At 40.9% G+C, this 10,185-nt stretch overlaps 1 non-coding gene across 1 annotated transcript; it reads left to right on the plus strand.

Moving 5' to 3' along the window:
* The first annotated feature begins 3,768 nt into the window (after positions 1-3,768).
* Positions 3,769-3,853, plus strand: TRNAY-GUA (transfer RNA tyrosine (anticodon GUA)). Its single transcript is given in 2 exon segments — positions 3,769-3,805; positions 3,818-3,853. It is a non-coding gene; the product is annotated as a tRNA-Tyr (tRNA).
* Positions 3,854-10,185: the final 6,332 nt, after the last annotated feature.

A 10,185-nucleotide genomic window follows, 5' to 3' on the forward strand; every position in this document is an offset into this window, starting at 1 on the left:
ATGGGCTAAAGGAAAATAAGCAGAAAAAAGTAAGCTGAGCGGGGGCAAACACTGCGGGCTGAGTGGGGGCAACTTTGTATGATATGGGCCTAGTACAAATGGGCCAAAAAATCGAGTGGGGGCATTCGCCCCCACTGTGCTGTACGTGCATTCGCCCCTGACTAAACAGTGACGGGTCGTAAAGTCGGCAGAGGATCTGCTGCCATGCATGCAACGTGAAATGCTTTTACAGCACATCTCGATAAGCTGCGCGCGCCCCCTACCTAATCGTGTCGGGCCTGCCTTGCCTTGCGTGGCTAAAATATTGTTGAGCAGGCATGCATGCGATCAGATCACTTCAGCTTTTCCGCGCACGGCGGACATGTTGATAAATCTAAGCAAAAGGCTCCAGCCTGCATGGCGTACGTCGATCTCATCGGATTGCTTGCTGCTTAGCTTTACTACTCCTTCATCATCGCTCTAGTACAACGTTGCAACTCTTTGCCTCAATTTGCGTAAGAACATGATTTTCACCTCTACCAGACTACTCGACTACCACATATCCTCCTCTGTCCTCTAGCTAGTCTAGACGGAGAAGAGATTCGGTCAAAATCACGGCCTGCCTCCGTTGCATGCAGCATAGGTGGTGGGGTAGCGAAAAACTTTTCTCCACTGTTGGCCACTTTCGTCAAGATTCGTGCAAAACCTATTTCACACAATTCAAAAAGTTATCAATTGAAAAAACAATTTCACTCGCTTCATAAAACAGATTTCGCTCATTTATAAAAAATACAATTTCACTTATTCAAAACATTGGTTTCACTAAATAGAAAAACGCATTTCACTTATTTCAGAAACCTGATTTCACTTATTTCAAAAAATATATTTCACTAGTGTCGCATCTCTGAAATAACAAGTTCACGTTGAAATATGTTTCATATGCATGATTGTTTTTCTTCGGAAAACGGTTTCAATCATTTCAATACTGATTACAATTATTTCGAATAAGTAAATTTGAAATGAGTGAAATTGAAAATTTGATATGATTGAAATAGCCAAAATTAAACTAGTTTAAATATATTCAAGATTGGTCTTGTTCTATAGATCATGTGTTCAGGAATTTGAATATATAAAAAAATTCAGTGATAGATCACTACCATTGAGTTCTCAAAAATATGCTAGTGCAACCGGCCAGCTTGTGAATCCTAAAAAATGCTCCATTAAGTTTGGTACTTGTTGTGTAGAGGAGGACAAGCAAGATGTACGTCAGGTGTTACAAATCCAAGGTGAGGACTTTGAAGAAAAATATTTGGGGCTCCCAACCCCGGATGGACGCATGCATAAGGGCAGATTCCAGAACCAACATGAAAGATTAATGAAGAGAATTTTGCTTTGGGGGGATTCACTCTCTCAGGCAGGAAAGGAGACGATGATAAAATCTGTTGGTCAGGCCTTACCTACATACATAATGGGTGTTTTTAAACTGCCATTCTCAGTATGTGATGACCTCACAAACCTTGTAAGAAATTTCTGGTGGGGAAAAAGGCAAGGAAAAAGGAAGGCTCATTGGATTGCTTGGGACAAGATGACAGAACCTAAATGTAGAGGAGGGTTGGGATTCCGTGATTTCCGTCTCTTCAACCAAGCCCTGCTCGCAAGACAAGCTTGGCGCCTCCTGATAAAGCCGGACTCGCTATGCGCGAGAGTTTTAAAAGCTAAATATTACCCTAATGGTTCCCTAGTGGATACTGTTTTTGCAGGTAATGCGTCATCAACGTGGCATGCTATCCATCATGGACTAGACCTTCTCAAGAAGGGCTTGGTCTGGCGGATAGGCAATGGTGAGAGCGTCAGGATCTGGCGCGATCCATGGCTGCCACGGCCACCATCTTACCGGGTCATCACCAACCGTGCAACTTGCCGACTCCGACGAGTTTCGGAGCTCCTGGATGACCAGGGGCGCTGGGACGAGGGGCTGATCCGTACTTACTTCATGTCGCTAGATGCTGAAGAGACATTGAAGATCAAGCCGTCCCCACGGCAGCTAGAGGATATAATCGCATGGGCACCGGATTCCCGCGGAAATTTCAACGTGCGCAGTGCGTACAAGCTCGCCCTTGATGAAAAAAATCGCACTTCTACATGCGCCACGAGCAGGGCACCGGATGGCACCAGAGCCGTCTGGGACACGGTATGGGGGTGCCCTGCTCCCCCAAAGGTACGAGTACTGGCCTGGAGGGTTGTGAAAAATGCTCTAGCTACCATGGCAGATTTGGCGAAGAGAAATATAGTTGAAACTGATATATGTCCTTTATGTGGGGTGGAACGTGAGGACACATACCACGTTTTCTGCAGATGTCCGAGGGCCCGTGACCTATGGCACGCCATGGAGGAGACTTGGAGAATGCCTAGCCTGGATACTATGTGTAACACGGGACCGGAATGGCTTTTGCATCTCCTGGAACGCTGCAGCAAGGACGAACGCCTACCTGTGCTCATGACAATTTGGCGTACATGGCATGTCCACAACGAGATAACTCACCACAAGCCGGCGCCTCCAACTGAAGCTTCTCGACGCTTCCTGTCGAGCTATATTGATTCTTTGTTGTGCATCCAACAACATCCAAACGCAGATGTCTCGAAAGGGAAGATGGTCGTCAGTTATAATCATATGCTCAAGCAGAATTTAGGCCGTGCTTCTCCTGCTGAGAACCCCCGGCCTCCGGAGAGATGGGCGAAACCTTCTGATGGTTGGTGTAAATTAAATGTCGACGGTGCATTTGTTGAAGCTGAAGGTTCTGGAGCTGCTGGTATGATCTTGCGCAATCACCATGGGGAGGTGATTTTTGCATCTTGTCGATTCCTGCCGAAGTGCTCGAGTGCGGTGGAAGCTGAGCTTTCGGCCTGTTTGGAGGGAGTGTCCCTAGCACTCGAATGGAGCACTGATCCATTCATCTTGGAGACGGACTGTACTATAGCTGCAAGCATGTTAATGGAGACCGAAGTGAACAGATCACCGGCTGCAGCGATCGTCGAGGAGACCAAACGCCTGCTGCGTTTGGGACGGCCACATATTGTATCCCATGTTAGAAGAGATAAAAACCATGTTAGTCATAGTCTGGCTCAAATGGGGCGGCAGCCTAGGACAGCCATGTGGCTTCGCCATGCTCCAGGGGAGATTCTTTCCTTATGTACTATGGACTGTGATCCTCCTGATTGATTAATGAAAGGTCTTTTATTCGCAAAAAAAAAGATCACTACCATTGAAGATATTGGGCATCTAAAATTTTAAACAAAGGGAAAATGCATGGATATGTTGGAGAGAGATGCTGCATGCATGCATGTGTACCACCTCTGTAAAATGGTACTACACTATCCTAACATTGATTTGACTAAAATCAGAAATACAAGAGGTGCTATCCATCAAATACTTTCATATATACATGCATATGATCCCACAACTTTACATATGTCTGTACATCATTGGTGGCAAGGCCACCGGTAGCTCCCGGCTCTGGTAAAAATGACTTTACGGGTGGGGTAGTCATGTACTCATGTTTTATGGCTTCCTGTAGGCCCGCAAAATGTAGATTAGGTTCCTAATTAATGTATTTCCTTCTCTCAATGTCCCCGGGTCCCCAATATAGCTCCAAGTAACACCACAAATCATATTTACTCTTTGTTTTCCTCAAGTACTGTTGATCAACAAATCGTGCGTCTGATGTATGGATCGAATCCTTGTCACAATTGTTTTGGATATAAAACTTAGTCATTTAAATCCATCACAAACCGACCTTAGCTCAGTTGGTAGAGCGGAGGACTGTAGTGTCGCAGATGAATCCTTAGGTCGCCGGTTCGAATCCGGCAGGTCGGACGTGTTGTCGCTACTTTTTTTGTCTACAATTTCCTCTTTCTTTTCATCCTTCCTTTGAAAACCATGCTTGGGATGTGGTGGAATTCCACTTCAAGATAAAAGACTTACTCATAAAAAGGTTGTGTGCATCACAGATGCTGGAAGAAATTAAATTGTTCTCCCAATTTTTTTGAGCTCATCCACAGAAGACATGTCGATACCAGGCAGGAGACGAGGAAAAAAAATCCTAGTCCATTTTCTACATAAGAGCGATTCAATCATGGCACCACTGCCAGCCGAGTCTCGGCGCCCCTGTTGCAGCTAGGAACAAGCCTTTCTACCCGCTTGGCTAGCTACGTTGGCCAATCAGGTTGCCTCATTGGCTCGACTGGCTGCTTTCTGGCTGTTGAGGTTGGTTTGTCTTCAGCAGACGGGTCGTTCAGGTCATCGACAATGATGCAATACATCTACTATGCGTTTTCTGGAGGTAATAGCACCCCAAGTACCCTAACTTGCACCCAATGTGATGATTCAGTCCCAAAGTTGCAAAACTTGACCAAATCATACCCCAACTTGCATCTCATGTGATGATTTAGTCCCAGGCCAATCAGAGCTCGCCAATTGGCTGGACCGGTCAGCGCGCGCAGTTTTGCACAAAACCCCCTGCCGTTTCCCTGAATCAACCCGCAGTATAGCACACCTGAATTAAATCTGTCGGAGGAATCGAGTTCACGTCCGGTCCAGATCCAGCTCCACTCGTTCCCCATCTGCCCCCTTGCCCCCTCAGCTCCAGCATCAGCTTCTCCACGCCGCCAGCAAGCTCGCCGCCGCCGTCCAGCTCACCGCCGCCGTCCAGGTCGCCCCCATGGTATCTTGGAGTGAAGGATCGAGCTCGTCGTCCGACGGCTACTCCGTGACAAGTGAGGTTAGTTCTTGACTATGTGTGTGGCAGTTAGGGATTGAGCAAAAATGGGGAAGGGTGTATGTTCTTGAGTAGCAAAATTTCAGCATAGATGATGCCTGCCTCTTTGCTGACTAGAATATGTTGTAAACAATGTTGTAGGCTCCTGCTCCTGCCACCATTTTCTGCTCTGAGTGGACAGGCCTTGCTCCAGATCTTGCAGCTAGATGTGAACACCAGTGTGTGTGTGAGAAGTTTGTGTGCTTTGAATCAGTTGATAGTGGAAGGAGGTATCTTGCTTGTGCACAAAAGGTTAGTAGATCTACCAAACTTGCAATGTGTCATCTTACTTTGATCTGTATAAGAGTGTGCCATGTAAATGTGGAGGAGTGCATTTTCAGTTAAGAGCATCTAGTTTGTGAACTTAATTAAATCTTTGAGTTAACAACATCTTGTTAGTGAACTTAACTGAATTCAAATGAACTAACTGAACTGAATTTAAATGAAATAACGGAACTTAACTGAATTAGAATGAAATAGCTGAACTTATCTGGATTTAAATTCAGTTAACTGAACTTAACTGAATTCAAATGAACTAACTGAATTCTATCTTATCTGTTAGGAAATACCTAAATGCAAGTTTGTGGAGTGGATTGACCCTGAATGGCCTGCCACTCTGAAGATGAGTTTAGCCAGGGTTTGGGGCATGTATGATGATGAGAACAAGCTAAGGCTCAGGGAAAGTGTAGTTCTTGCTGAAGAAAATTTTAGGGTTGTGAAAGAGAAGGAAAAGATGGAAAATGATCTAAGGTTTTTTAAACTAGATTTTGCTAAGATGGTGGGTGACAAGGAGCAGACAATTACTGAACTGGGCAATGCAAGACTTGCTCTTTCTGACCTAAAGGAAGAGCTTGAGAAGAAGAAGATGTCTGATAAATCTACCACTAGAATTCATCAGGTTGTGAGGGCTAAGGCAGAGAAAGAGAGGGATGAGATGAAGCAACAGATGGACATCATGAAGGAAGAGTTGGACAAAGTGGTGTCACAGAGGGATGAGCTTAAGAAGGAGAAGAAGAAACTAGAGTACATGATTGGTGATCTATTCAGGCACAAGGAGGAGACCAAGAGCAAGATAAGGAGGGTGAAGGAGATCTTAGATGAACTTGAGTAATTCATTGTTGGTGCAATGCTGCCTTAAGTTGGAGCTATTAATTAGTTGTACTTCTTTATTGAACTTGGTTGATTTGTATGCCAGTATCATCTAAGGCACTGAATTTGTATGACTGCTTTTAGTTAACTGAATTTGTATGACTGCCCAAGTTATGTTGTTGCAAGGTGTTATTAGACTGAATTTGCTTTTAGTTAACTGAATTTGTATGACTGAATTTGCAAGGTGTTATTAGATAACTGAATTTTTGACAGTGTTACTAAATATTCAGTAAACTGAATGACCAGTTCACTGAAGATTCAGTTACATGCAAATGTAGTTAACTCAATTTGTCTCTCTCTGTTTGCATGTCCAGTTTCCTGAATTTATAGTTAAATGGATTATGAGTCTAACTGAATTCTAGCTAACTGAATGTAGTCATCACTGCTAATTCCGATCAAACCATCTGAGATTGGTTTATTTGGTTTGCTGAAGTAAATGATGTGCTCACTCACAGGATATCCCAACCAAACCAAGTGTTGTTCAAGGAATGCATAAGAGAAAGTGCCAGAGTCAACAAAGTCTAGCACCTCAACAGAAGGGTTCCAGTACTCCAGGTTTCTGATTGGGCCACAGAAAATTCCACCATGCTCAAGTTCCAGTGTAAAAAATGGACTGTCCACCCTTTCTCCATTTGCTGCATCACACACTGTATTCAAAACAAACATGCATCAGTTGAGAAACAAATATTCAGTTAACTGAATATTCAGTTAACTGAATAAATTAGTCAATTGCATCAGATTTAACATACTTGAACAACAGCTTAAGGTTCAGTTAACTGAACCTTTCAGTTACCTACAGTAAGCTGAAAAAGATTCAGTTAACTACAGTACTTGACAAAATTCTGACAACTACAGTAACTGAAAATATCCAGTTAACTACAGTAACTGAACATATTCACTGAACTACAGATAACTGAACATATTCAGTGAACTAAATATAAACTAACCATAAATGAAATACAAGATTAGCACAACATTAACACAAACCATTCAATTCACTAAAACTTAGCTGCACATACCATTAGCATTACCAAAACACTCACTAAATGGTGTAACAAAATAGCCAAGTTTATACTCTGTACAAAACATCTTCAACAGCAAAAAGGAGTTAAATTTCACAACACGAACAGATGCTTGAGTAGAGTACAGGCTAAAGCAGAACGAAAAGCCAACTACAAAGGCATTAACATCTAATTTGTCCGCCATAAACCCTAGCTTGGGGTCTAACCTCCTTTTCAAAAAAATAAAATATAGATGTCTAGCTCCATCGATTCATAAACATGGCAGTTTGCTCAAATGGTTTGTGGTAACTTAATTATTAAGCTATGGTTACTATTAGGTTCATTTGCCATCATGGATGGGGATGAGTTGGTCAGTCATTTGTCATGATGTAGATAGCGTTTTTTCATGAATTTGTCATGTGTACATCACACACACAGTTTATATCTTTCCATCATGTTCGGAAACAAGAAACTCTAAATTTGCCATGTGAACATTACACACAGTTTATGATTTTCCATCATGTTCGGAAACAGAAAAAATGCTCGATTTGCCATGTGAAACACCACAACATTTTATGAATTTTCCATCATGTACGAAACACACACACACACACACACAAAGAATCTAAATCTGCCATATCAGTGCAAAACAATTTTTTTCTAAAGTTGCCATGTGTTATAAAACAATTTTTTTTCCAATGTTGTCATGATGTGTAGAACAAATTTCCAAAATTTGTCACGTTCCCATGATTTTTCAGAGTATAAACAATATAGTTGCCCATGATATACAATTAAATTTGCCATGTGTCCGTTACATATTTTCCATTTTTTTTTGCCATGTCACTGTTACAAATTTTTTAATTTTCCATCATGTACGAAAACAATTTATTTTTTGCCATGTGACAAGTGCATTTTTTAAAGAAGAGATTTCTTTTCTCACAAAACAACTATCTTGCAAAGTTGCCATGATGTGCACATTTGTTTTCAATTTTCCATGATTTTTCAGAAATTCGAACAAGTAATATAATCGCCCATGATACAATTAATTTTCCATGTGACCATTACATAATTTTCAAACACTTGCCATGTTTTATTCAACAAAAATCTTAAACTTGCCATGTTATAGTTAGAAAATTTCTTAATTTGCCACATCTTTGGGAATTAAAATATTCTAAAATTTCCATGTACATTCTTACATTTCTTTTACCTTGCTTTTGATTTACAAATATGACTTTTTTGAGATATTTTATGTGACCGGTTAATACATTTTCCAAAATTTGCCAGGCTTTTAGAGGAAAAAAATCCCTAAAAATTTCGTTTGGCCAATACAACATTTATCTAAATTTTCCATGATTTAGGACACATTTTTAAAAAAAAATTGCCATGCGATTGTATAAATTTTCCATGAGTCAGAGAACAAATTTCTTAATTTTCCCATGAATGACACAATTTTTCATGTACATATAGATAGTTGCCATTACTCTACTGAAATATTTTTCTAAATTTGCTATGATTTCAGAGAACAATTTTCTAAAGTTTTTGCAATGTTATCTCTGGAGGATCATTGCGTCTTTAGAAATTTCACCTTTATAGAAAATTCCCCATGCCATTTTCTTGTTGGATGTAGGTCAAAAAAGGCAGAAAGGTATAGTTGACATGATTTGTTGAGTAAGTGAAACAAAATCTGCCATGATATTATAACATGGCAATGTTGTCCGCATAGAGAACTGCCATGCTACAACATTGACAGTTGCCATGTGTAGAATTGCCATACCACAACACAAAGATTTGCCGTGTTTTTTTCGTTAAGATTGTTTCGGATTCCAATTTTGGTACCCCTCCAAAATTTATGCATTTTTTATGATTTTAAATGACTATTTTGTGCATTTTTGCACTTGCTATTTTTTTGCATTTTATTATTATAAAAAGTTACCAGTTTTTGTGAATGGCAATTTGTTGTTAAAAGCAGCTAACTGGGCCTAGCCCCCTTTTTTCCGTTGTTTGAATTGGATCCAGTTTTCTGTCGCATAAAAAACCAACTGCAATGAACGTTGTGACCGCTAAACAAGTCAAATCAATAAACCAGTTGTAGCGAACGTCAACTCGCTGCCCCTATGTTTGTCACATTCCATCCGTCGATGCGATGACAACAGGCGATCAACGGTGGATTCAGTTAAAAAGGACTTTTGTGCTGGCTTAAATGTATTTCTAAGTTTTCACATTGTCTTTTATGTGGTTGATTACTCAGGCTCATGACCTGAAGACTGCAGGTTCAAATCATATCATTAAACCAGCATTCTTAAATTTAAAATCAAAGAGTCGGCGAAAAAATGGAAGAGCTTCCCGTTGATAGTTCTCATGTAGCTGGATTTCCGGGAACCACAAGAATTTTTATAATGAGATTCCAACTAGTACCTTTTATTTTAAAATTTTAAGAAGAGCCGCTCTTTAGAGAGTACAATACAATGACAATTGTAAGTTGTGTGTATGTGTGGGATGCTGATTTATTGTCTATCGTTGGCATGTATGGTATAACCTGTCGCGGATGCCTGAGAGGCAGTGGTTTACCCGGGGCCTATGTTATGTCAGTGGTTTGAATTCGCCTATCTCTTTTCTCATGGAGATAAGTGTACTATATCTGGATATTTCTTTTGTACCAATATATTGATCCGGATAGTTGAACAAAAAACTTGATTAAAATGTACACTTTAGTCTTTTAACAGTTCAGTACATAAAAGCTGGTTTAAGTGATGCATTTTGGTAAAAAAAACTGTTGGGAGAGGATTTTTTAAAACACTGTTTGGGGAGAATGATGATGCTGACGTGGCTTAGCTGACACTTGTGTCTGGAGGACCACACTATGAGAGTTAGGGCATCAGGATTGGGCAAATTTGGCCCCTCAAACGGAACGCACCTGGTCAATGTTTGAGTGTGTTCGTTTTTACTTCCTATTTGCCCGTTCACATAGTCATGTCCCTTATTTTTTTTCTATACGTCCGGTAACATGCAAGTGATTGATGGAGAAGGAGAGAGATAAAATAATAAAGAAACAAAAAAATGCTCATATGTGGTGGACGTAGGATCACTGACCGGACATGCTCGGGCACTCCTCGTACCCATTTAATTTATGAGGGCAATATGAAGGGTGCTGGACAATTCGAACATTTAAGGAAGTTTTGAGGGTCCGGATGGGTCAATCTTTTCCTTCTTTATTCTTCTGTCCGGTCAGCGGTTCTACGTCT

Source organism: Aegilops tauschii, chromosome 3 (assembly GCF_002575655.3).
Source record: "Aegilops tauschii subsp. strangulata cultivar AL8/78 chromosome 3, Aet v6.0, whole genome shotgun sequence".
NCBI classification, from domain to species: domain Eukaryota; kingdom Viridiplantae; phylum Streptophyta; class Magnoliopsida; order Poales; family Poaceae; genus Aegilops; species Aegilops tauschii.